Consider the following 22,290-nt stretch of genomic DNA (forward strand, 5'->3'; position numbering starts at 1 on the left):
AAGTGATGCAGTTAATTCAGGTAAAAATGTAAGATTTTTTCCCTAATGTCTTTCAAATGATTTTTTTCTTTAGTATTTCTGTGAACATATGGATTTAACCTAATTTTAGGTTTAAGCATATTAAGTAGTTAATATACTACTTGGGACAACTTTATCCCATGTCAGAGTGCCTGGGTTCAAGTCCTAGCTCTGTTCCCAATTCTAGCATTCATGATAATGTATTTTCTAGGTAGAAGCAGATGATGGCAGTGGTTGGGTTCCTGCCACTCATGTGGGAGATTCAGACTGAGTTTCTTTTTCCTTTTTTTTAATTTTTTTTTTTTGACAGGCAGAGTTAGATAGAAAGAGAGAGACAGAGAGAAAGATCTTCCTTTTGCTGTTGGTTCACCCTCCAATGGCCGCTGCGGCCGGCGCACCACACTGATCCGAAGCCAGGAGCCAGGTGCTTCTCCTGGTCTCCCATGCGGGTGCAGGGCCCAAGGACTTGGGCCATCCTCCACTGCACTCCCTGGCCACAGCAGAGAGCTGACCTGGAAGAGGGGCAACCGCAACAGAATCCGGCACCCCGACTGGGACTAGAACCTGGGATGCCGGCGCCGCAGGCGGAGGATTAGCCTATTGAACCATGGCGCCGGCCCAGACTAAGTTTCTGACCCCTGGTTTCAGCTTGGCCTAGCCCCAGACATTTGGGGAATTTGGGGAGTAAGTAAACTAGTAAATGAAGGATAGCCCCTGTCTCTCTCTTGCCTTAAAATAAATTAAATAAATAAGTTCTAAATGAATAAACACATCTGAAATTAGTACTCTTATTCAGTTGTCCCCTCTCCTAGCCATTGGAAGCTTCTTCAAGTTGAATTGAAGTTCAGCTTTTCCTGAATCCTTTTTACACAAACCTAGTAGTCTTTGATAGCTTCCTATAGTTTCCTTCCTATCTGCTATGACAAGATATTCTTGATTTATCTCATATATTTCCTGCCACAGATCCAGAATCAGCTGCTTTCCTTTGTGTGGAAATGATATTCATTGGCCACAATCTGAACTTCTCATTATTGTTGAGGTAGTTCTTCTTTCTAGGCCTATTGAATACACAGAGCTAGGATATTGTTATTGCTTGAACAGTATTTAGCTCCCCAAATTCATGCTAACATTTAAACCCCAAAGTCTTAAGTTAACAGTTAATGTCCTTGCGGTGCTGGCACACCGGGTTCTAGTCCCGGTTGGGGCGCCGGATTCTGTCCCGGTTGCCCCTCTTCCAGGCCAGCTCTCTGCTGTGGCCAGGGAGTGCAGTGGAGGATGGCCCAAGTGCTTGGGCCCTGCACCCCATGGGAGACCAGGAGAAGCACCTGGCTCCTGCCTTTGGATCAGTGCGGTGCGGCGGCCATTGGAGGGTGAACCAACGGCAAAGGAAGACCTTTCTCTCTGTCTCTCTCACTGTCCACTCTGCCTGTCCAAAAAAACAAAACAAAAAAAAAAAAAAAAAAAAAAAAACAGTTAATGTAGTAATGTTTATGGTTGATGGATCAATGGTAGAGACTTGATCTAACCATGGTGTGGGAGAAGGGTCTAATGTGAGGTCTTTAGATAATGGAGGACTTGTCCTTAGAAGGTAGTTTTCACAGGAGGATTGGTTATCTAAGCCAAATGTGCTTCCTATATCTCTGCTTACTGATTCACCACCTGATCATCCCTCCACACATGTTCTACCTTCATCAGACCCAGGCTAATAGGCCACTTATTCTTGGACTGTGAATCTCCAGAACTGTAAGCTGAAATAAATGTTCTTCCTTCCTAAGAAGCTTCTCTCAGGCATTTTAGTTAAAGTAACAAAAAGTTAATAAAGAAAAATAAATTTTTTGAAAGTAAAATCAACATAAGTATAGTATACTATGCCTCCAAAACAAATTTAGCACTTCAGGATATTTATTGAACCTCAGATATCTTTCATTATTCCTTTCTCCAGAGTCCAAATTTCTAGTTTTGGTATACCAACATAACTGTGCATTGTCTTACACAATAAACATCTTGTCATCTCAGAATAATAGCAGCTTCACTGCCAACAATTTAATTAACAAAGCCAATTTATAGTTTTTAAAATTATTTTTGTATTTATCACGCTAGAGTCAGACTGTCATTGAGCATTTGAAGTGTTTCAAGTATTTTGTCTTTACAAGTAGAGCCGGGCCAAACACCTGCTCCTAATCATTTTTACAATTCACCCATTTAAATGTTTAATTCAGTGGCTTTTAGTGTAACACAGAGTTGTTGTATATCCACCACAACAAGCAGTTTTAGAACAGTTTTCATCACCTCAAGAAGAAATGCTACTCTGCTCAGCTATTGCCCTCTATATCCCCAGTCCTACACCAAAACTCTGCATGGTCTCTGCATGGTTCCTGTTTGGAACATTTCATATAAATAGAATCTATGTATCTGGCATTTTGTGACTGAATTATTTTATTTACCATTTTTTCATGATTCATCCATTTTGTAGCACATGTCAGGGGTTCATTTCTTCTATTGTTGAATAATATAGCCACATTTTATTTGTCTATTAATCAGGTGGTATACATTAGGGTTGTTGTCACTCTTTGTTAGGAATGATGCTATGAACATTCGTATTTTGGATTGACTGTATGTTTTCTTTGTTTTGGCTATATACCTAAGAGTGGAATTGCTAGATCATATGTTTAACACTTTAAGGAACTGCAAGACTGTTCTCCAAGGTGGCTGTATTATTTTACGTTTCCTTGAGCAGTGTCAGGGCTTCTGTTTTTCCAAATCGTTGCCAACACCTGTTTTTATCTATCATTTTTTAAAAGATATATTTATTTGTTTGAGAGACAGAGTTTGTAGAGAGGGAGAGAGAGGTCTTCCATCTGCTGGTTTGCTCCCCAAATGGCCACAAAGGCCAGAGCTGGGCCAATCTGAAGCCAGCAGCCAGGAGCCAGGAGCTTCTTCTAGGTCTCCCATGTGGTGTAGGGGCCTAAACACTTGGGCCATCTTCCACTGCTTTCCCAGGCCATCAACAGAGAGCTGGATCGGAAGAGGAGCAGCCAGGACACAAACTGGTGCCCATATGGGATGCCAGTGCTGCAGGTAGAGACTTAGCGCACTACTCCACAGCGCCAGCTGCTGTTATTGATCATTTTAGTGTATGCATCCTAGAGGGTGTGAAGTGGTATCCCCTTGTGCATTTGATTTGCATTTGCCTGATGTTGAGCATCTTTTCATGCTCTTTTATCCATTTCGTATCTTCTTTGAAGAAACATATACAGTCATCCTCAGTATCCATGGAGGATGAGTTCTAGGACACCCACATATACCGAAATCATGGATACTCAAGCTGCCTATATAAAATGGAGCAGTGTTTGCATAAAACCTATGTATATCCACTGATATACTTTAAATCATCTCTAGATGACTTCTGATACCTAATACAATGTAAATACTACGTAAATAGTTATTATACGATATTGTTTAGGGAATAATGACAAGAAAAATCTGTTCCCGTTTAGTACCTATGCAAGTGTACTTTTCCTGAATATTTTGAACCCACAGACACAGAAAGCAGAGATATGGCAGGCTGACTGTGTTCAGATCCTTTGCTCATTTTCACATTGGGTTATTTGTCTTTTTATTATTAACTTGTAACAGATTTTCTTTATTCAAGATGCATTGCTCTTATCAGATGTATGATCATAAATGCCTGCTTTCATTTTGTGAATTGTGTTTTTACATTGTTGATGGTGTCATTTAAACCACAAAAAATTTTAATATTGATGAATTTCAGTTTATCTAATTTTTCTTTTGTTGTTCAAGATTATGCTTTTATAGCTAAGAAGACATTGCCTAGCCCAAAGTTATGAATATTTAAAATTATGTTTCCTTCTAAGAACTTTATAATTTAAATTTAGGACTTTGATTCCTTTTCATTTAATTTTTGTCTATATTATAAGATCAGGGTCCAAGTTCATTCTTTTTGATGTGACTATCCATTTGTTTCTAGAGTTGTCTTTCCCATTGGATGGTTTTGTCAAACTTGATTTACTATAAATATGTGGGTTTATTTCTGGACTCTGAATTCTGTTTCATTGGCTCTTATCAGTGCTACACTATCTTGATTAATACAGCATTATAGTGAGCTTTTTAAACTGATAAAAGTATTCTAGGTCTCTTGAATTTTCCTGTGATTTTTAGAATCAGTATGTAAATTTCTACCAAAAAGTCAACTGAGGTTTTGATAGGGGCTGCATTGAATCTGTAGATTAATTGTAATTATTGTCATTTTAAAATAGTATTGTCTCCCATTCTGTGAGTACAAAGATTGCTTTCCATTTATTTATTCCTCATTAATTTCTATAATCAGTATTCTGTAATTTTCAGAGTAAAGGTTTGGCTTCTTTTGTTAAATTTTTTTTCTAAGCATTTGCTCTTATGTTATAAATAGCATTGTTTTCTTCATTTCAGTTTTGGTTTGCCCATTGCTCTAAATACAATTGATTTTTGTCTGTCAGTCTTTTGTCCTACAACCTTGCTGAACTCGTTTATTTCAAGAGTTTTTACTGGATTTCTGTAAAATTGAGATTTTCTATGTATGAGATCATTTCACCTGAGTGAAGCAATTTTAATCTTTGGGTTAATAATAACCTAACTTGCAGTAACAACCAAGGATAGCTTCATCCCTTAATTCCTTCTGCTTGTTGTTTTGCCTCATCTTTTTTCTCCTTGTCACTCACAGTGTCTGTCCGCTTCCTTTCCTTGTATCTCCTTCTCAGTTCTCCTTTCTACGCTTTGAGTTCCTCTGTCCTCTAGATCCACCTCTACTGTACTCCTTGTGTTCTCTCTATCCTTAGGGCTTTTCCTCTTTTCTTTTATCTCACCTCTTCTTTCCCCCTGTACTTTCTTCCCCTCTTGTATCTGTCTTTATTATTGCCTGCCTGGAGTACTCACACTAAGAAGAAGTGACAGAAGTCATTTCTGAGTTCTAGACTGCATTTTCTGGTATTGTTCTCTTGTGGAAATAGGTGTAGCAGCCATTTTTAACTTTATTGAGATAGGAATGACTTACACTGAATAAATTTTAAGTGTTCAGTTGGATGAGTTTTAACAAACTCATACACCAGTGTAACCATTGTGCCAAGAATATTCATTCATTTCTTTCTAGTCAATATCCCTCTTTCCTTCATACTATATATATTTTTCAGAATATATATATATATACTCAGACACACATACACACACACAGAGTCCTGCAGCTTGCTTTTTCTGAATAATATCTCTTAAGCATCTTTCTGTAATGGTACCTGTAAACTATTTCATTGATATTCTTATCATATAATTATGTATATACTATGTCTATATTAAGTTGTATAGATGTACAATAAAATTTTTAACTAGAATAGTAATAAATTATAGTTATTTCCCTTTTATGTGTTTTTACTAATATTTCTTAATAAACATCTTTATATACTTGTGCTATTTGCTTTTTACATAAATAGTGTAAGATAACTTTCATATAAAAATTATTCAAAGATATGTACATTTGAAGTTTTGATACAAATTACCAAATTGCTCTCCAAAAGTCTTACGTTAGATCAATACAACATTGCTCTTTTATTTCTATGGTAACATTGGGGTTGTTTTCTATTTGTGATTACAGACAGTCTTCTTCTGTTTATGGTTTGTCATTTAAACAATTATTGAAGACCACCACCAGTATCTGAGAGCTTTTATTTCCACATAGGCTGACTTACATTAAGTAATCTCCATCTTTACCATAAAGTCTTATAGTGAAAAATGTTATGTCATAGGTGTTTTAATAATACTTCTGTAATTACAGATAAAATCTTTTCATATCTTTATTTTCCATTTAGTTTTATCCATACACTGTCTACTTGTATTCTTTGCATGTTTTTAATCTGATTTTTATATTGATTTATAAGAACTCTGTATAATAAAAGAATTAGCTCTTTGTCATATAATTTTTCCTAGTTTCTTGCTTGTGTCTTGACTCTATGGTGTTTCTTTGTTTTGATTTGGTTTGTTTTTTGTTAAGACCCCTCCTATTGCAGTTCCTGGGTTCAAATGCCAATTCTCCCAATTCCAGCTTCGTGGTAATGACTCAAGTAGTTAGGGACCTGCCACTCACACTGAGAACCTGGATTGTTTTGCTGGCTCCCAGCTTTGCCCTAGCCAGGCTCCGGCTGTTGCAGGCATCTGGGGAATAAACCAGCAGATGGGAGATTCCTCTTTGTCTTGCCACCTTTCAAATATTTAAACAAACATCTGCTTTAAAAAGGAAAATGTCCTCTGTTTCCTCAGTGGTGTTTTACAGTTTTCAGTTAAAGTGTTATCTGACCCACAAGAGTAATTGAGTGAAATTTAAGGCACCCTAACAGTTAAGTGAGAAATTTGTTTTGGTTGAAAGAAGAAATACCAAAAAATATTCTGAAATTTTCATCTCTCTAAGATAAATACTTCCTTTAAAGATTCATCCTTTGGTTTGCGGATGGGAGGGTGGTTAAGGGGGAAAACCAGTATAATCTAAAAATTGTACTTTCATAATTTATATTTATTAAATAAAAGTTTTCTTTAAAAAAGAAAAGATTCATCCTTCATGGTGCAGGCCAGCTCCACTGTTCTGGAATCTCGCTCCAAAGCAGTAGGGCTGCATGACTGCCCACTCTCAAATCACATGGCCTGCACCCCATGCAGCTTGCAAGGGAGAGGATTAGGTGGGAGGAGCCTGCTGTTTAATGTTGAATTTCTGTAAAATATACCATATTTGCAAATCCAAGATTGAGCCTCTGGATCACGCTGACCTCACGGCTGAATCCTCAATGGAAAGGACTGTGCCTTCGCAGTTGCAGTGTGTGTAAATACAGTCTCTGTCCTCTGAAGTCAGGTGACTCATAGCACATATGTCTTTATAAGACTCGTATGGTAATGGCAGAAAAGTCAGTTTTTAAAAGTCATAGGCGCCGGCGCCACAGCTCCCTAGGCTAATCCTCCGCCTGCGGCACCGGTACCCTGGGTTCTAGTCTCAGTTGGGGTACCGGATTCTGTCCCGGTTGCCCCTCTTCCAGGCCAGCTCTCTGCTGTGGCCCGGGAGTGCAGTGGAGGATGGCCCTAGAGCTTGGGTCCTGCACCCCATGGGAGACCAGGAGGAAGCACCTGGCTCCTGGCTTCAGATTGGCGCAGGGCCGGCCATAGTGGCCATTTTGGGGAGTGAACCATGGGAGGGAAGACCTTTCTCTCTGTCTCTGTCTCTCACTATCTAACTCTGCCTATCAAAAAAAAAAAAAAAAAAAAAAGAAGAAGAAGAAGTCATAGGCTTTTTCTTGTCTTCAACTGTAATAACACCCTAATTTTAGTTTCCTCGAGAGCTGTATTTCTGTCCACTGCCTGTATACTGGCCCCTGCGTTAACCACTCCAGCCCACTTCTCACTCCCTCTCCCCTGGTCTTTTGGAGTTTGTGACACTTGATTTGAAATGAATGGTATTCTCTTGAGAGCAAGTGAGATTGTTCACATTAAATTCCAGCTATACAGTTTCTAACTTAGCTCTATGTCCTTCAATGCTATTTGTGGTAACTGATAGATAACTAATTGGAAATGTGCATACATTAATATTTAGATAAAATTATGGTTTGTACTGTCTATTAAATCTCTCCATTAATTGCCCTGCACCCCATGGGAGACCAGGAGAAGCACCTGGCTCCTGCCTTCGGATCAGCGCGGTGTGCCGGCCGCAGCGCGTCGGCCGTGGCGGCTATTGGAGGGTGAACCAACGGCAAAGGAAGACCTTTCTCTCTCTCTCTCTCTCTCACTGTCCACTCTGCCTGTCAAAAATAAATAATAAATAAATAAAAAGAATGAAAGACTTGTCCTTACAAAAGGGGACTGTTTTAAATTTATTTATTTACTTGAAAGTCAGAGTTAAATGGAGAGAGAAAGAGAGGCAGGCCGGCGAGGCAGGCCGGCGCCGCGGCTCACTAGGCTAATCCTCCACCTTGCAGCGCCGGCACACCGGGTTCTAGTCCCGGTCGGGGCTCCGGATTCTGTCCCGGTTGCCCCTCTTCCAGGCCAGCTCTCTGCTATGGCCTGGGAGTGCCTTGGGCCCTGCACCCGCATGGGAGACCAGGAGAAGCACCTGGCTCCTAGCTTCGGATCAGCGTGGTGCGCCGGCCGCAGCGCGCCGGCCGCGGCGGCCATTGGAGGGTGAACCTAGGGCAAAGGAAGACCTTTCTTTCTGTCTCTCTCTCACTGTCTACTCTGCCTGTCCAAAAAAAAAAAAAAGGGGGGACAGAGAGAGAGAGAGACAGAGGGAGGTCTTCTATCTTCTGGTTCACTCTCCAATTGACCGCAACAGCTGGAGCTGAGCTGATCTGAAGCCAGGAACCAGGAGCCTCCTCCGGGTCTCCCACACGGCTGCAGGGGTCCAAGGACTTGGGCCATCCTCTACTGATTTTCCAGGCCATAGCAGAGAGCTGGATCAGAAGTGGAGCAGCCAAGACTCAAACTGGTGCCCATATGGGATGCTGGCATTGCAGATGGCGGCTTTACCCATTATGCCACAGCGCTGGCCCCAGGAGGGGGGAATGTTTTAAACACTATCAACTTTGGTGTTATGAAGATAAAATTTATCTTCAATTTAGTTCTTAAATGTGTAACAGTATATTTTATATAAATGCAGGTATACACATTTTTCCTGTAATGGTACATTTGCTTATTTTGTTATTTGTGATATTAGAAATCTTATCTTTTAACTCTACTGATATTCTTTGTATAGATAATAACCCCAAAGAATCATATATTAGAATTGTAGCACTGGAAGAGTTGTGTCATGGATTTCAGACACCCAAGAAATTGTATTCAGACATTGTAGCACACCAATAGAGATTTTTGCTTCTTTAATAAGTGTAATACACTCCAGTATTGTCATTGCTTTGTTTTCTTCTCTGAATATTTGCTGACTTTGGCTGAAACCTTAACTGAACGTGGATACAAAAAAAAACCTGAAAGATTTAACAAGGAGCCTGCTTCATGAGTGTTCATCACATAAAATACCTGATATTTAAGTTGTTAATACCACCACATCTTCTGGGCAATCTGATTCAGTTAGTGCCTACTGTGTTTAAAATACAAAACTGAGTACTTTTTATATTTTAACCTCTGAACGTTTGGTCCCATGATCTCTGTCTTACAGATGAAAAATCTAGGCTCCAAAAAGTAAAATACTTTGCCCAAACTCAGTGCTAAATGACAGATAAATCTGCTGTTAGTCTACCAGAAGATAAAACTGTATTCGTGCACTGATTTCTTTCATCAATTAAATGCCTTGCTCTCTCTTCTACTGTTATTCCATGGGGAGCTAACCCCATTTCCTGGCCTCAGGAATGTGAACATGACATAGGCATGGCCAGTCAGGTCATTCTATTCTCTGGCCACAGTTATTGATTTTATAGGAGTATATGACCAGGTTAGGTCCAGGTCAATGAGGTTTAGATTCTGGGACCTGTTGAGCCCATTTTGTCATTAAATTCATAACTGGGGAAATGTAAATCTTGAACAATTAGGGGCCTGCTTTATTCAGAAGGTCAGCTTGAGAGTGAAAAGAATGGAAAGAAACCCTGAGAAATGGAGAGTGACCAGAACTGGTAACATTTATGTAACTTTGATCTATCCGTGACTACACAGAGTGTAGAAGTGGTTATATCAGAAACAAAAAATAATCCCAGCACCCACGCTCCCTGCTTTAAAATGGAAGACCCTGTTGAAATAGAATCAAATGGCTGCTAACATTTTGGTATGTTTACTGGTGATGTATTCCTCTCTCTCTCTCTCTGTCTCTCTCTCTCCCACCCTTCCTCCATCCCTCCCTTCCCTCTCTCACACATGCATTCACTCATACACACACAGAGACATATACACAACTTGAATCTAACATGGCCTACTAATTCTAAAATAAGAAATGACAATGAAGATGCTAGGAGGGAGAAATTTTCTGACCTGTTGCCAAGTCTGTTTGTTTGTTTGTTCGTTCATATCTACAATGTACCTAGATTCTGTAATGGTCACTGCAACCTTTTTTTTCTGGACTGTTTACATGTCTGACTTCTTGTTTGGATTTTACTTGGTGATTTGATATGAATTTTTAATGTGAAAGCACTTAGCATTAGGAGTTTGACATTTTGTCTGACCTTAATCACCAGGAGGATCATGAGAGGTTTATTCAGTGGGAAGAGAACTGTTACAGCTCTGACAGAAATGATGGGAAATAAGTAAACAGCCTTTTAAATCTTCACCAGAAATCAATAGGGTTTAAAGATGATGGACGTTGGTGTTCTTTTTTTTTTTTTTTTTTTTTTTTTGGCTGCTTAAGGACTTCAACCTTTTACGGGAAAATATCTTCTCAACGTGTCAGCAGTTTTTCCCACACACACAATGAATCGCTGCTGCAAATAGAACATTCTGCATAGAACACTCTTCATCATTATTATTAGGAAGAAGTTGTATATGACTGGCCATGGTAATATAGAGCCTTTGGGGGCATTTTTGTATGAAAGAAAGAGAACCATATCTCAGTATTTTGTTTTAGTCTTAAGTATAATTTATATACCAAACTTTTTCCTTAAAATATAATGTTATTATATATTGAAAAAAACCTTCATTGTACAGGATATTGTGTGATGTGAAGATGGACGTTAGGATTCCATTTTCTAGATAATGAAATTGAGACCCAGAGGCTCTGTCTAGGTTCATCTGATTAGTGATGGCACTGGTATTTAAAACACTGGTCCATCTGATTTGAAGCTTGTGCTTTTACTGCTCTCCAGACTATTATCTGAGGACTGGCACTCAATAGGTGTTGTCACCATTGACTCTATTTCTTCAGTAGTGATCTCTCTTATATTCTTTGGTCTTTTTCCCTAGTCAGTAAAACTAACTTAAGTGACAGATCTCCACATCATTTAATAAGAAGATAAGAACTACACCATGGTCATTCAATAAAGGCATATGGGTTGAGAACTGCTTCCCAGTATACTCTGTAGATTTGTTTTCTATGAATGATTTATAAGATATTAGATTGATACAGCATTTTACAGTGTATTCACAATCAGCTGCAATTTAGCTTAAGTGTTCAATAATAACCAAACATGTCATGTCATACAGTGTCTTTTCTTTCAAAATATAGAATTATAGATTTCACTGTGAAAGAATACTTATAACATGGTAGCCTTGCCATTACAGAACAGTTAACTTTCCAGCTGTTCTTCTAGCTCATACATATCATTGTACATCTGTTATCCTTGGAGAAAGTCAGAGGTCTGTTTTGTGATTTGGAAATACCCTTTAAAATTCAGGCTAACTGTATCAACTCAGCTTTATGATAATAACTATCATAGAACATATATTGATAAATAAAAACTTTCATATAGAATCTCCTGATTTGATATGATTTTAGATTTAAGGGTGCATGCCTTTAGTTAATTAATTGGAATACTTACAAAGGAAACACAATATAACTCTTTACCAGTTTAATGCAGGCTATCTATGTTGAATGCAAATACTATCAGATGAAAATTTTATTCCTTGTTATTTTATTAATCAGTCATGAAACAGTCACATAACTTTTGTCATCCTCCAATTCCTTATTCATAGTTGCTGTCTGTGATGCCTACATCCCATTATCAGAGTGTCAGTTTCAGACTTGGCTACTCTGCTTCCACTCCAGCTCCATGCTAATGCTCATAGGAAAGCTGTGCATGATGGCCCAAATGCTTGGGCCCCTGCCACCTATATAGGAGACCCAGATGGGGTTCTAGGCTCTTGGCTTCAGCCTGGCCCAGAGCCTACCATTGCAGCCATTTGGGGAAGGAACCAGTGTCAGTCTACCTTTCAAATAAGCCTTTTTTAAAAATGAAATGAACTAAATGACCTGAGACTCTTTCTAACTCTAAAGCTCTGTAACTCTTAAGGTTTAGAATTTTGGTTGGAAATCATTTTCTTCTAACATTCTTTTAATAAATAAAATATTCTTTAAAAATTGTATGACTGCATTCCTATGTGTTCCTCCTCCATCTCTCTCTCTCTCTTTTTTTAGAAAACTTTTATTTAATAAATATAAATTTCCAAAGTACAACTTTTGGGTTATAGTGGTTTTTCCCGCCATAACCACCCTCCCACCCACAAACCATCCCATCTCCTGCTCCCTCTCCCATCTCATTCTTCATCAAGATTGATTTTCAATTATCTTTATATACAGAAGATCAACTTAGTATATACTAAGTAAAGATTTCAACAGATTGCACCCACACAGACACATAAAGTATAAAGTACTATTTGAAGACTAGTTTAACTGTTAATTCACATAACAACACGTTAAGGGCAGAGATCCTACATGGGGAGTAAGTTCACAGTGACTCCTGTTGTTGATTTAACAATTGACACTCTTATTTATGACGTCAGTAATCACCTGAGGCTCTTGTCATGAGCTGCCAAGGCTATGGAAGCCTCTTGAGATCACAAACTCTGACCTTATTTAGACAAGGCCATAGTCAAAATGGAAGTTCTCTCCTCCCTTCAGAGAAAGGTACCTCTTTCTTTGATGGCCCATTCTTTCCGCTGGGATCTCACTCACAGAGATCATTGATTTAGGTCATTTTTTTCCACAGTATCTTGGCTTTCCATGCCTGAGAAACTCTCATGGGCTTTTTAGCCAGATCCAAATGCCTTAAGGGTTAATTCTGAGGCCAGAGTGCTGTCTAGGGCATTTGCCATTCTATGAGTCTGCTGTGTATCCTGCTTCCCATGTTGGATCGTTCTCTCCTTTTTAATTCTATCAGTTATTATTAGCAAACACCGGTCTTATTTATGTGATCCCTTTGACACTTAATCCTGTCTTTATGATCAGTTATGAACTTAAACTGATCCCTCCTCCATCTCTTAAAAGCAAGTCTTTTCCTAATATCCTGTAGCCATTCCTGAATTAGTGATACTGTATTGCTCTCTTGACTTGCCTTTTTCTCATATTAGAAAAACAACAAAAACAAAAACATTACTCCAGGGACTCTAAAGGTTCTGAGCAAAGAACAACTTACCAGCCATTTTATTGTGTTCTCTGAGTTCCTGAAGTTTTCAGGTACCTGTTGATTAATTCTGAATTTGAGGCCAGCGCCGCAGGTCACTGGGCTAATCCTCCGTCTGTGGCGGCGGCACCCTGGGTTCTAGTCCCAATCGGGGCGCTGGATTCTGTCCCAGTTGCTCCTCTTCCAGTCCAGCTCTCTCCTATGGCCTGGGAGTGCAGTGGAGGAGGGCCAAGTGCTTGGGCTCTGTACCCACATGGGAGACCAGGAAGGAGCACCTGGCTTCTGGCTTCGGATCAGCGCAGCGTGTCGGCTGCAACATGCCAGCCGTAGTGGCCACTTTGGGAGTGAACCAATGGAAAAAGGAAGACCTTTCTCTGTGTGTGTGTCTCTCTCTCTCACTGTCTAAACTCTGCCTGTCTAAAAAATAAAGAATAATAAAAAATAAAAAAAATTCTGAATTTGATAAAGGCGTGAATTGATCCATTTCCATAGGTAATTAACTATTGAGCTTTTAAGAAATAATTGTGCTTGTTGTAAGATGATCTTCAGATATTCTCACTGTAAGGAGAGACCATAAGAAATACATGCGTCTCAGTACAGTGATCTGTGAAGTCTAAAATTAGGTAGTGAAAATCAAGAAACCCCTGTTCTAGTCTGTAAGCCTTCTTATTTTCTGGTCAGTCACATAAATTGGAAGATCCTACAGCTTTTTGAGGCTCAAGCTTTTTTTTTGCAAAATGAGAAAATAGTATTGACAGAGTTTTGTAGGGAATTATTTGAATTAACATAAGTGAAAATATTTGAACTCTTACATGGTTTCTGTTTTGTCAGACAATTTATCTTTTATAACCTGAGTTTGGTGTATAACCTCATTTTTTTTGACAGGCAGAGTTAGACAGTGAGAGAGAGAGACAGAGAGAAAGGTCTTCCTTCCATTGGTTCACCCCCCAAATGGCCGCTATGGCTGGTGCGCTGTGCCGATCCGGTGCGCTGCGCCGATCCGGTGCGCTGCGCCAATCTGAAGCTAGGAGCCAGGAGCTTCCTCCTGATCTCCCATGTGGGTGCAGGGCCCAAGCATTTGGCCCTCGTCCACTGCACTCCTGGGCCATAGGAGAGAGCTGGACTGGAAGAGGAGCAACCGGGACAGAACTGGTGCCCCAACAGGGACTGGAACATGGAGTACCAGTGCCACAGGCAGAGGATTAGCCTAGTGAGCTGCGGCGCCGGCCATAACCTCATATTTTTGTACTGCACCTTTCTGGGATGACCAGAGGTAACTTAAGAAAAAAGAAGTGCGAGGTATACCCACTCACTGATTTATAGTTTTCTTCTTTGCTTCTTTTCTTCATGTCCATTTTTATAATAAGACAGTTGGTGTCCCAATATGATAGAGATTAAAAATTAAACAAATGAAGAGAACTTTTCAGTATAGAGCCTTCCATATAGTCTAGTTACTTTACTTGTTTGAACTTTTATTCCTTTTGGTAAATATCAAAATAATTCCCTGGTAAATTTGCATGTCTGAGAGAACTTAAAAAGTTCATGGAAAATGGAAATAAAAGATAAGTTTACATTGGGACTAAAAAATTTGAAGTCCAGCATAGAAAGGAGATCTTTAAAATGTTTATGAAATATGTGTATTATGAAAAAACTGTATTGGTTTCATGATTTTTTGCATCAAAAAACATATCTTTTCATTCCATTATCCACAAAAATTTTGAAGGGCTCTCATAAATTTTTCATTGGTTACTGTTACGAACTACATGTTTGTGTTCCCCCAGAATTCTTACTATTGAAATCTGATCAACAGTGTTATTGTATTTGGAGGTGGGATCTATGGGGCATGGTTATGTCATAAACATGAAACCCTCTTGTATGATATAAGTGCCCTTATAAGGAAGTGACCAGAGACCTAGCCCACTCTTCCTACCATGTAAGGATGCAACTAAAAGTTAACAGCCTGCGGCCCAGAAGACGGTCCTCACCAGACATGTCCATGGTGCTGCTCCTAGACTTGCAGCCTCCAAAACTATCAGAAACAAATGTCTGTTGTTTATAAGCTGCATAGCAGCACGAACTATGAGTTACTGAAGTTCTTTATGATTTATCATGATGAGGTGATCTTTAATGGTTCATTCTATTGGCATCTGTTTTGGGGGTCAGAAATTTTTCCCAAAGACATACTTTGAATTTATTAAAATCAGTTTACTGTAGTAAAGCAAAGAAAAAAATTGTTCCAAAATTGCTTACTTAACGTTAAATGCTTATAAACTATTATTTATTGTCTATGCTGATCCTACCTGCAGATGTTTGTTGTTCCTGAATAGCACAAAGGTTCCTCTTGGTGAAATCTAAATTTGGATATTTCATTCTTGAGCAACTTAAATTATTTTCATTTCATTTTCATTTAAAGTGACTTTACAAAAGTTGTCAATCTCTACAAAAACAGGAAGTTATTTTCCCTAAAACTGGTAATTTTTTCTCTTTTCATAGTTTGTACATTCTTTTTGTTTTTTTGTAACTATTACATTGCACATTTGTGTGTTTCTCCCATAAATTATCAGGAAGTTAATTTCTTTTTTTTTAAGATTTTATTTTATTTATTTGACAGGCAGAGTTATAGACAGAGAGAGACAGAGACAGAGAGAAAGGTCTTCCCTCCGATGGTTCACTCCCCAAGTAGCCACAAGGGCCGGAGCTGTGCTGATCTGAAGCTAGGAGCCTGGTGCCTCCTCCCGGTCTCCCATGCAGGTGCAGGGGCCCAAACACTTGGGCCATCCTCCACTGCCCTCCTGGGCAACAGCAGAGAGCTGGACTGGAAGAGGAGCAACCGGGACTAGAACCGGTGCCCACATGGGATGCTGGCACCACAGGCGGAGGATTAACCTAGTGCGCCACGGCACCAGCCCCAGGAAGTTAATTTCTAAGAATTCTTATTTACCTTTGGTCTCTTGTTCTTAAGCCTAGCACTTGGCATTTAGTGAACTCACAATAATATATTGAATGATACTGCAAATTATGGTGAAGATCCAAAAAATACTTGCCCAAATTGATCTGTGGCTACCTAGACAAATTCTGTTGCATGACTCTTACACTAGTCCAATTTATGGCTGATGCTTTGTGTCGTATTTACTTCCATAACAAACACCTTACTTTCATAATAGTGTCAGAATAATAAACTGTGATGAAAAGATTTAACTAAGACTTCTCTCCCAACCATTAAGGTAAACCAGGTAGAAGGCTGTGCCTCCAGTTACCTCTGTGACCTTACTCTGTTAAGATTGTATTTATAAAATGAGAACTGACACTGGATTATTGCTAAGGTTCTATCTAGCTAGAGAAATTCTCAACCAGTAGAGCTTAACAGTATTTGTCACCTATATTTATTTTTCCTAAGAGATCTTTTTCATTTCAGAGTGATGTGATCATTCTGAAGTCCATCCAGCTTCTTTCAAAATTTTGGAAGCTCAGCTGTGTTATTCACCCCATCGTAATGAAGGAACCTGTCTTACACACTGATAGGAGCTCCTTATGTCCTGAGAAGAATTTCTATTCACCTTTGATCTGAGTGGTTTAAGCTCAGGACTTGGCATTTATTGAACACCTGCTAATATTTGGTTTGGTTTGGCTTCATTACAGTAGAAAGTACTCATTAAGAACCCCCTTTATTAATGTGATAACTTATGTAATAGGGGAGCTTCTAGAAAGGTACCTGCCAGTTGCCATTGTCTATTATATTTTCAAAAACAAAGGACAAATAATAGTCACTGATGCTACTATAGTTTTCTTAAAGGACTATAGAAATGTATCAATTATTTTAATTTGTGGTTTTATGAAATCTGGCAATATAATCAGATTGTGTATGTGTCACACACTTTCTCACTTATAACAATAATCCCTTATCTGCATCTTTGTAATTTAGTTCTGTAGGCAGTAAAGCAATGCAGAATAAATCAAAGCTGGACTTGAGCCAAGTTGATGAGCTAGAAAGATCCCTGGCTTTGAAATTAGGTAGACCTGGATCTGTGTTAATTGAAGTAGCATATATAAAACACTGAACACAGTACCCAGCTCTTGGTTAAGTTGCTCCATAAATGATGGTTAATGTTATTTTTTATTTTTATTTTAAATATAATGTCCTTCCTTATCTTTTTTTTTTTAAGATTTATTTATGTATTTGTTTGTTTGAAAGGCAGAGATAGAGAAAGAGAGATCTTCCATCCACTGGTTCACTCACCAAATGGCCGCAACAGCCAGGGCTGGGCCAAGTCAAAGCCAGGAGTCAGGAGCTTCTTCTGAGTCTCCCATGTGGGTGCAGGGCCCCAAGGACTTGGGCTATACTCTGCAGCTTTCCCAGGTGCACCAGCAGGAAGCTGGATAGGAAAAGGAGCAGCCAGGACTTGAACCAGAGCCAATTTGGGATGCAGGCACTGCAGGAGGAGGCTTAACCTTCTAGGCCATAGCACTGGCCCTGCCTATGTTATTTTAAAGAGTGCATTATTAAAAGTAATTATTTGGTGAGAAGAACTAAGTCAAAGTAATGGAAGTCTGTAGACTTAACAGTACAATTTATCAGCATATAGTGTGGCTTGGCATATGTTAGCTCTGGAGAAATGTGCCTGTTTGAAAAGGAAATTTACATTGAAACAGACTAAGAATGAAAAGACCAACTAACTACCTCTGTGCAAAGCCTTGTGATTTTTATTTAATGAAACATAATAGTCATCAGATTAGACAGAATCTAGATGGTGGTAGCCAACAAATGTGTGATTTTTAGTTTTGTATTTTAGATGATGAGAGAGTGAATCCCCTAGGCAAGCCACTGAGTACTAGGTAAACTTAATCCTAAAGTTACAATTTTCTCCAGTGAAAAGAGGCCAATAATACTTGTGTTGCAAAATTCTTATGAGTGTTGGTAATTATGTCTGTAAAATGCTTTTCTAAATTTAACCTTTTATTTTTCTTACTGTTGTCATCATCTTTATATAGTGATCTATACATTGTGTGGATTTGTCTTATGGATCCTCCCAAATAGGTCCATGGCATAATCATTAAAGATCTCTGTGCATCTGAGAACAAAAATGATTCATCCAATTCTATAGTCTGTTGACTTTTTAGTGTTCTCACCTAAGTCTGCCTCTTAACACTAATTCCTCTGATCCTTCAGAACTATTTTCTCTTCAGGTAGAGTAGTTAAGGAAGAATTAGCCATCTTGGTAAATCTACAATTGACCCAAGAGGGATATATGCATTTTGTACAATCTTTATCTGATTGTTAGTCCTAATCCCATATCAACAACTTTTACGTATTCTGTCCCTACTTTTTTCATTTTCTTGTAAAAATTTCATTTTAATTTTATTATTTTTTCATCTTTGATCTCAGTTTTACCTTTGATTCCATAACTACATAATGTGGTCAGCTGTGTGAATTCCAGATCCATTCTCACTGAATAGTTCATATTGCCATGAAGCTAGTTGATTCACTCCATTGGATCTCTATTTTCTATTCTCTGATGTGTTTATTGTGATGACTTTGATCATATTTAGACTGGCTCATAGAGATGAGATTATCAGTTATAGAAATTGGCTGTAGACTTTGTATTGGCTGTGTGTCTTTTTTATTTTTATCATCTTAAAGTTGAACTTATTTAAGACTTTACTGGCTACTCTAAGTAAATTGAATAAAAATAAAGTGTGTTCTTTTCTAGCTCAGATTTATAATCTAGCAGAAGAATCCATTGTTCATGTTGATAAATGAAGGGTTTTAGTAGTTCAGTGAGCTTTGCCAAGTCACAAGCTTGCTGGGCCTTTGTTTTCTCCAGTAAAAAGTAGACATATTAACTGCCCCTTCCATTTCTGTGGATTCTGTAAAGAACAGATGAAATGTGTGTCAACTTTGTCCATCATAAAAAATGTTGTATGCTGTCTGACTGTAACGTGTTAATGACCTTTAATCCTTACAGTAAAGATACTAAATATTGGCATATTGTGTTTATTAACTTATTTATACCTTTTTCCCAGAAAGGATTTGAAACAGAGATCACTAATGAAGTTACTGAATTTAAGGTGTTACTGTCAAGAGAAGTGAAATGAGAGGAACTCTGAGGAGGAAAATGTTTTGAAAGGATGTTGAGTTCGTTTACTATAGGAAGAGTAAACATTTAAGTGGCACTCCCCGTAGGCAGGATAAAATATGAAAATCAGATTGTTGTTGGTAAGGGTGATAGAGCTGTACTACACATTGGAGAAATATTTCATACAAAAAGTGGGGAATCTTAAGAAAAGGTAAAGATTGGTTAGAATAAGAAGGTACATATTGGAGTGGATGCTGAAATACAACAGCTTGAGTCACCACTTGGGATACCTACATTCAATATCAGAGTGTTGCACTTGGCAAGTCTCTTGATCTCTGCTCTTGATCCAACTATATAAATGAATACTTCCGAAAAGTAGCAGGTGATGGATCAAGTATTTGAGTTACTGCCACCCATGTGGAATACCTGGATGAAGTTCCTGGCTCCTGGCTTCAGGCTGACCCAACCACAGATGTTGTGGCCATTTGAGGAGTGAACTTGCAGATGGAAGATCAAACTCTCTCTGCCTCTCAACAAACAAAACATATAAAATCAACAAAGTCCCATGTTATTACACTAAACAGTTTTAAGAACTACTTGAAGATTTTGAAACTATTTTTCCAAATTACAAAGGAGTAATAAAAAAAAAAAACCACAAAGTGAATCCATTCCCAAAAGGATTCTTAGGTTCAAGAGTTTTTACTGAAATAGACTCACCAAGTCAACAACAACAAAAAGTTAGTTTAGTGAATACTATTTCCCAATAATTTCCCTCTCCTAAACTGACTAGTTTTTCACAAAATGCCTACAATGCTTGGGGCCAGACCGAGCTGAAACCCAGAGCCAGGAATTCAGTACAAATCTCCTGTGTGGGTAGCAGGGATCCAACTACTTGAGCCATCATCTGCGGCCTCTCATGGTCTGCATTCGCAGGAAGCTGGAATTGGAAGGTGGGGCGAGAACTCAAATCCAGGAATTCCCATGTGGGATGTGGACATCCCAGCAGGCATCTTAACCATGGGGACAAGCACCTTCTCCAGGGATTTGGTTTTTAATGCCAATGTGGATTTGCTATAAAGTACTCCAGTTTAACTTTTTCAAATGTTAGGCAGTGGGGAAATAGATGGTATATAAGACTAACAAAATATTGCTAATCATTTAAGCTTGGTTATATATTCTGCTATGTTTATATGTTTGTGCATTTACATTAATAAACTGTTTTTAAAATAAAATGTAAGAGATTTTTCTGGGGGCAGGCATTGTGGCTCAGCAAGTTAAGCTGCAGATTGCAATACTGGTATAACAGTGGAGTGCTACTTTGATCCCAGCTGCTCCGCTTCTGATCCAGCTTCTTGTTAAGGCTGCTGAGAAGGCAGCCTGCTACCCATGTGAGAGGCCCAGTTGGAATTCCTGGCTCCTTGCTCCAGCCTGGCCCTGTCCTAATTGTTGGGGGCATTTGGAGAATGAATCAGTGGATATTCTCTCTCTCTTTGTCTCTTTCTCATTATCTCCCCCTCTCTGTCTCTCTGTCAAGTAAATCAATAATAAAATTTTTAAATTTTTTTCTGAAAAGCCACCCAAAAATACCCGTGCCCCATTCTGAATCCATTAAATCACAATTTCTTAGTGTAGTACTCAGGTATATATTTTTTTACATTCAACATAGTTCTGGTATGTAGCCCTGATTCAAAACTCTGCTTCATGAGGTAGACATACCAGGAATGATTCCTAATGTATGGAGAGAGAAACTGGGACTCAGGCTAAGTGTTTATTCAGAGATGACACAGGTAGTAAAGTTGTCAACCTAACGTTCTAGAGCTGATTTTATTATACCACTCTGCTTCCCTGTTGCCACCATGAAAAGAGTGATTTTGTTGTTGTCACATGATATGTTCAAAACTATGCTATATTCAAGATTTCTTGGTCCCTACAACCCTATTCTAGAGCATCCATAGTTCTCTTCTTCCTCAGATTGACAGTGAATGCTTGGTATAAGCCAGAAAGGCTGCTAAATCGTTTTCATTTGTGAGTGGATACTCATAATTCAATCGGCCATTTTCTGTCCTTGGTCTGTAAGTAGGAAAGTGAGCAGTGTAAGTGCCTCTCAGAAAGAAAAGATGCTGATATTTTTCTAATGCCGTGTGCACTGGGGCAGTAAATCTACATGTACATTAAAGATTTTGGTGACAAATGGTAACTCTCATCATCATTCTAATCTCTTCTTAACTTTCCTGGGTATTGTTAATTCATAACGTAGTTTGAATTGACTTACCATTATTGATTCCTGTATTCATTAGAATGAAGAGGGAAATTCTGCCTTTGCAAGGGGAAATATGGTTATCTGATGCTTTCTTTCTCAAAGAATGAAAGAACCTGGTAGATATAAACTGTGAGGATGACAATTAAATTGACATAGTGAAGGTTAATGCCTGCTTGCCATATTGATGTTAGGGGTCCCAATCACTTGTCAGTATGCTCCTATAATACATGCAGTATATCTTCATTAGGAAGGCATAGAGCAATCAGGTTCAGGTTTCCGGATGAGCCATGCTGTGGCCAGGCCATAATTAACCTTTTGAACTTGGAATTTTAACAGAATGTACTATTGGCCTAAGTTATCAATTATGGTCAAAGTCAATTGATACTCACTCAAAGAAGGCTTATTGGTAATGGATATTATAATTTACTCCTCCTCCCATTGTGTGTTTAAAAAATAAAGGTTGTAAGCAAAGTGTTCCATTTTTTGCTTTTGGAGAGAGAAATTTTTACCAGACAGTTGTGTAATTAGTAGTTGTTTGTTTTTTGGTAGTGATGGTTTTTTGTCTTAACTTTAAGTATTAGTTTTAATGTCTGAAGTATGAAACAGAGTAAGGGGACTTTTGGAGTTAAGTGATTTGTCAAATTGAAGTACAAAATGTAGACTCATACATAGCATATCAGGATAGTTAAAGCATAAATTTGAAATATTAAAGTTCAGGTGAATTGTGTAATTGTTACTTTTTTGTTCATTTTATACTTTTTTTCTATCCAATATGTTTACTCAAATCAAGTAATAACAGAAAAGTGACTCACAGAAATTCACTTATTTTGGAAAAACAATAGAGTGTATGTTGATCACTTAAAAT

At 38.4% G+C, this 22,290-nt stretch overlaps 1 protein-coding gene across 11 annotated transcripts in view; it reads left to right on the forward strand.

Annotated features, from left to right (window-relative positions):
• RANBP17 (RAN binding protein 17) overlaps positions 1–22,290 on the forward strand; it is a 370,153-nt gene that overhangs the window by 180,447 nt on the left and 167,416 nt on the right. The window lies entirely within an intron of this gene.

This window comes from Oryctolagus cuniculus, chromosome 6 (assembly GCF_051225735.1).
Source record: "Oryctolagus cuniculus isolate XC-2025 breed Fujian yellow rabbit chromosome 6, ASM5122573v1, whole genome shotgun sequence".
Classification (NCBI taxonomy): Eukaryota; Metazoa; Chordata; class Mammalia; order Lagomorpha; family Leporidae; genus Oryctolagus; species Oryctolagus cuniculus.